Source organism: Stenella coeruleoalba (assembly GCF_951394435.1).
Source record: "Stenella coeruleoalba genome assembly, chromosome: 13".
Taxonomy (NCBI): domain Eukaryota; kingdom Metazoa; phylum Chordata; class Mammalia; order Artiodactyla; family Delphinidae; genus Stenella; species Stenella coeruleoalba.
In genome coordinates, this window is record NC_137159.1 from 45,026,415 (window position 1) to 45,032,414 (window position 6,000).

The following is a 6,000-nucleotide window of genomic DNA, read 5'->3' on the forward strand; positions in this document are numbered from 1 at the left end:
ACTAAGCCCGTGCGCCACAACTACTGAGATTGCGAGCCTCAATGAGAGAGCCCACGTGCCGCAAACTACAGAGCCCATGTGTCCTGGAGCCCGCACTCCACAACTAGAGAGAAGCCCCAGCGCCTCAATGAAGAGACTGTGCACCGCAACGAAAGACCCCTTGTGCCTCAGTAAAGATCCCGTGTGCCGTAACCAAGACCCAGTGCGGCCAAAAAAATAAAGAAAATAATGTTAAAAAAAAAAAACTTTTCCCACATGCTCCTCTTGCGAAAGGGTTTATCACAATTTACCTCTCAGATATAAGCTAATTATTCCACTTGCATATTTTCAGGCAGCTTGATTCTCATTATTCCACTACAGAAATATAAAAGTGATCTGAGTTCTTATTGTTGAAACCAAAGTAGAAATTTTTTAAAAGAATTTTCTGGAATCTCCCTTTGGTAAGTAGCAGTTGAGAATGAGGAGGGGAAAAGCTCAGAGTGTGATGGCTCTCCATATAACAACGTGCACTTTTCTTCATTGTTCCAACCTGCATTGTCCAATACAGTAGCCACCAGGCCACATCTGGTAGTGAGCAGTTGAAATGTGGCTGGAGTGACAGAAAACCTGAATTTTTAATTTTAATTAACAAATTTTAATATTGATCTTGGTTTAGTTATTAGACAATTTTTAAGTATGTTTAGAACAACTTGGGTATTTGAAACTACTTGTTCTAACTGTAAATTTTATGAACTCTATATGCACACCAAATTCAAAGACTTAGTTTAGAAAAAAAGAATGTGAAATACCTCAATCTGTAAAATGTCAATTATACATTGCAATGATATTATCTTGGGTATAATGGATTAAATAAAACATTTTAAAAATTATTTTCACCATTTCTATTTTATTTTTTTCAAGTAAAACTATTGCAAAATTTTAAAATTATGTATGTGGCTCACCTTACAATTCTATTGGACAACCCTGTTTCTGACATTGTCAATGGGGACTTCAGTCATTGGCATTCTGACTATTTAGGTTTGGGAAAACAGAAGAAAAGCACCTAGAATTTGGAAAATGCCACAAAGCAAGAACTCCAAGGTGAGGTCATTTCCAACCCCAGGCTTCCCATAGTGCCTCCATCACAATGGCCTCGGTATCTGTGGGCAGCAAGCCAGATGCTTTTTGAGAGCAGAAGGCAGGCATGGCTAATGTTTTCATGACTGGTATCATTCTTTTGGAAGTGCAAAGACAACCTTGGCAATGACATCTTGCCATTGCCTCAAGATAAACCACCCACCCACCCCAATTTGACATACTTTGCTGGCCTATGTAAAGGATTCCAGAAGTGGGCTAGATTCATGCCTAGAATTCATTCAAGAAATTGCAAAAATTCATAGGCTGATGGGTGAGGAACAAAGAGAAACAGAGAGAAAAACCACTCCCTCACAGAGGTCAGAGAAGTTGAACATGTAGCTGGTCTGAAGGGAAACTCTTCTGTCTGGATTGAGTGATTGGATCTTGTCTTCTAATCATACTTCTGACATTGGGGTTTCCTCATTTCCCATCCTCTGTCCTCAGATACTGAGTGGGTGGGGATGTGTGGTCACAGCCAAAACTTTACACCTCATTCTCAGAGGATGACAAAAACACTAAGACCATTTGAACATTTGCCATAGAGGCGATGAAATTCTGTCCTTGCTTGCTTCTCATGGTTTGCAGGCTGGTCTCTTCTCTTGTGTTCTTTCTTTTACACACAGGTTAGAGGAAGCAAGAGTTCAATTTTAATAATAAGCCTTTGTTTAAGACTGAAATGTGGGCCCTTAAAGACTCACAAAAATGAGGAAATATTTGCTAAATTTCAGTTAATAAGCATTTTCCCCCAATGAGATGCAATGTATAATAATTTTTGGTTATTGTTTTGATATTATTATTTTTACTACATATATATGTAGGCACTCTAAGTGCTTTACATGTATTTATTTAATCCTCACAGCTAATCTGTGTGGTACGTACCATAATTATCACCATTTTATTGATGAGGAAACTGAGGCAAAGAGATTGGGTCAGTTGCCTGAGGTCTTACAGGTCTTGAATTCTGATGAAAACAGAATTCAAACTCAGGTCCACCTGACACCAAAGCTGTTTCCAAAAGTTTGAAAAGGGAAATAGGATTTTAGTCATTTTACTACAAGCTTTAAAAGCAAACATAATGACTCGAGATGTGGTCAAAGGCACCCTTTTTTTTTTAAAACTGACATAGTTTTAATAAAACTTTAAAAAGATACTTTTCAGGGCTGTAAGGATGTGTCTAAGTTTGAAAAAATTTTAAGCACCTGGATTCTTATGTGCTTATGTTTCAAAGTTCACCCAACTTGAAAGTCATCTGCTCCTTAATAAGTGCTGCCAATATGGAATAAGAAAAAATACTTTAAACAGAAAATCCCCCTGTGTTTGGTGAACAGAGCAGTATTGTTTGTTTTTCGAAAGGGACAGGAGATGGGGGTAGAGGTGGGAGTGTTTGTTTTTATGAAGTCTGCTTTGAAAATCTCTTCTGAGGCCTTCCCAGGAGCAGCTGAGTGGGAGTGCTGGGGTTTGATACAATACCTGCTGGGTAAGTATGGGCCTGTCTCAGCTGCAAGTAATTTACACTCTCAGGATTCTCTCCAAAGAGGACCTTAGACCAAAGCAAGTGAGAAAATCATATATTGGATTTCTAATTGCTACAGGGCTCTGGTAGGAACAAAAATATTTTTAGGTCTAAGTTTCTTAAGGCAGTGGGCTAACTGAATCTGAGAAGAACTGGGGATTTTACCCATTTGGTGGGAAGATTTATGCTATCTGAGGGGTAGATTCTAGGGAAGGCTGGGAAAATTATCCGAATGCATTCTCTGAATTGTGTCTTAGCTGTTGGCAATGTAGGTGCTAATCAGAGCCTTCTCCAGTCATTCTTCTGTTAATTTGCCCTCCAAGAGGATCTGAGAATTTGCTAGGCTGCCCCTGTCCTCCTCCTCAACTGAATTCTCCCAGATCCTCCAGAAAGAATAAGGATGCTGATGCTGTAGTTGGGGGGCTTTCACACAATCACTGGCCACATCCCAGACAGATGGAGGCCTCTGGTTTCTGAGCACCTGTATCAGGTGGTATGAACTGGAGAATCAATGTGGCTGGCTTGAGAAGAAAACTCCAGGAATATCTCAACTGCCAGAGTTTCACCTTTCCAATGACAATATTGCCACAGGGATTCATACCCCAGTACAAAGCTGCAGCAATCAATTAGTAAATCATTCCTTAGTTCTTCCCTAGCCTCACTGAAAACTGAAAATCAACAAGATAAATATATGTTTTTGTTTAAAAATACTGTCACCGGGCTTCCCTGGTGGCGCAGTGGTTGAGAATCTGCCTGCCGATGCAGGGGACGCGGGTTCGTGCCCCGGTCCGGGAAGATCCCACATGCCGCGGAGCAGCTGGGCCCGTGAGCCATGGCCACTGAGCCTGTGCGTCCAGAGCCTGTGCTCCGTGACGGGAGAGGCCACAACGGTGAAAGGCCCCCGTACCGAAAAAAAAAAAAAAAAAATACTGTCACCATCAGAGGTTTCTCTTTTAACTTTAGCTTTTTCTTTGCGTAGGCAATACATTCACATTCGTAAATAATCAAAATGGTATTGAAAGGTATGCATTGAAATTCTCACTCTCACCCTGTCCCTACTCACCTCATAGCCCCACCTCCATTCCCCATAGGTAACCACTTTTTAAATTTCTATGTGCTCTAACGGGGCACTTCTCTAAAAGAGATACCTGTCCAGTGTCTCTTTAGGCATGTATAAACAAAATCAAATACATAGTTTTATTACTTCTCTCCCTTTATTATACAACACGTAGCATACTACAAACACTGTTCTGTATCTTGCCTTTTTTTTCACTTAATGCATCCTAAAGCTTTCTCCTTCTCAGCACATGGTAAGCTTCCTTATTCTATGTTGTTGCTGTTACAGCCGCTTACTATTCCATTATATGCCACACTTTATTTATTTGGATTGTTCAGTCTTTTGCTTTTAAAAACAATGCAATCAAGGGTTTGTGACCAGATATTTCTGGATCAAACTTTGTTCCTCTATTCACTGGAAATCCCACAGGCATGTATATGGCAGTCCAAGGAGTGTACACTAGACTTACAGAAGGGTAGAGATAGAAGAGGCTTCGGATCTCATCTAATCCAACCCACTGTTTTAAGAAAGAGGAAACCAAATCTCAATGAAGTGACTTACCCAAGATTATAGAGTGGTTGGTCTGGGACCAGAGCCCAGGTTTCCTGGTTCCCAGCCTGAAGTTTTCCCTGCTCGATCACACTGCTGGGTGTTGTGTGTGTGTGTGTGTGTGTGTGTGTGCGCGCGTGTGTGTGTGTATTGCTCCTCCAGGAGTATAAAACTCATTGGATACAAAGTTGAACATGATAAGAGCCAGGAGAGAGCTACAAAGCCCTGAGGGGATTCCTTCAAAGAGGAAGATACCGGGCTTCCCTGGTGGCACAGTGGTTGAGAGTCCGCCTGCCGATGCAGGGGACGCGGGTTCGTGCCCCGGTCCGGGAAGATCCCACATGCCGCGGAGCGGCTGGGCCCGTGAGCCATGGCCACTGAGCCTGCGCGTCCGGAGCCTGTGCTCCGCAACGGGAGAGGAGAGGCCACAACAGTGAGAGGCCTGCGTACTGCAAAATAAATAAATAAATAAAAGAGGAAGCTACCAGGTTAGGGGAAATCTGGAAAGCCTTCATCAAGAAGGTAGCCTTCATCAAGAAGGTAGCATTCATGGTTGGGCCTGGAATAATACATAGGATTTTACCAGGTTGAACAGGTGAAGAAGGACACTCCAGGTGAAGAGGTCAGCAAGAGCAAAGACATGGACATGGGAAAGCATCAGGTATCTTTGTGTAGCCAAGAGCCAAGTGTGTCTGGAGTATAGTGTATGATTAGAAAATAAAACTACTAGTAGCTTTAATGAGATTATTGAGCACTTACCTATGCCAGATGTTATTCTGAGTGCTTTATCAATATTAACCTTTAATCTTCACAACCCTATGAAGCAGTTACCATTATTAGCCCCATTTTCCAGGTGGGAACACTTGGGCACAGAGAAGGTAGGTAACTGGGCTTAAGTCCCACAGCTAGTAAGTTTACATTCTAGAGAGTCTGGCTTTAAAAGAGCGTTAGCACTTCTCCCTGTTACTGGGAGATGAGACTGGAAAAAGCAAGTGGTCACATCAGAGAGGACGTTGGAACACTTGGTGCGACACAGAAAGATTTATACTACCATGGATTGCGAAGGGAAGGAGGCAAGTCTTTACTGAGTACATACTATGTCTTCAAAATATGATGAGAGATAGATTTATTTTCTTTTTTTAATTAAATTTTTTATTAATTTAAAAAAGGGAAAGATTGTAGGGAGCCAGCAATGCTACAGAAACATAGGGTTAGAGGCCTACCTAGAGAAAGACCCTGGTATTGGCAGAGACATATTGAGGCACTGTGAGTTTAAAGTCTGAGATCTAAAGAGAAAGAGTAAACTAGCCAGGGGTCACCCTCCCAGTCCCTGCTTGACATCTGCTTCAGTTCATTCCAGGAGGAAAGAGAAGGGCAGGGAGGTAGGCAGCATCTCAGCAAAGCCAGCTTCAGCTTTGGTCATCTCACCTACCGACCATATTTAAGGAGTTCCAGGCTAAGAGTTTAAAAGCATATGGCACCTAGGCTGTCATTCAGGAGAAGGGATCACATTCCAAGTCCAAGAAAACTCCTCCCTCAGATCTGAGAGTGTTCAGGGCTTCAGCTGAGCTTCTCTGGCTAACGAGTAGTCACTTGGTCAGTCCTGCTGCCTTGATCCCATCTCCAGGAGGGGCTACAGCCAGAGGGAGAAGAGGGAGTCCAGCGCCCAAGCCTTTTGAGGCACTATTAGATAGGGAAAAGAGGGGCCCTGGGGTCACTGATTCTAGGAGGGAAACTGGTAGGGGCAGCATGTCTTCTGGGCGGG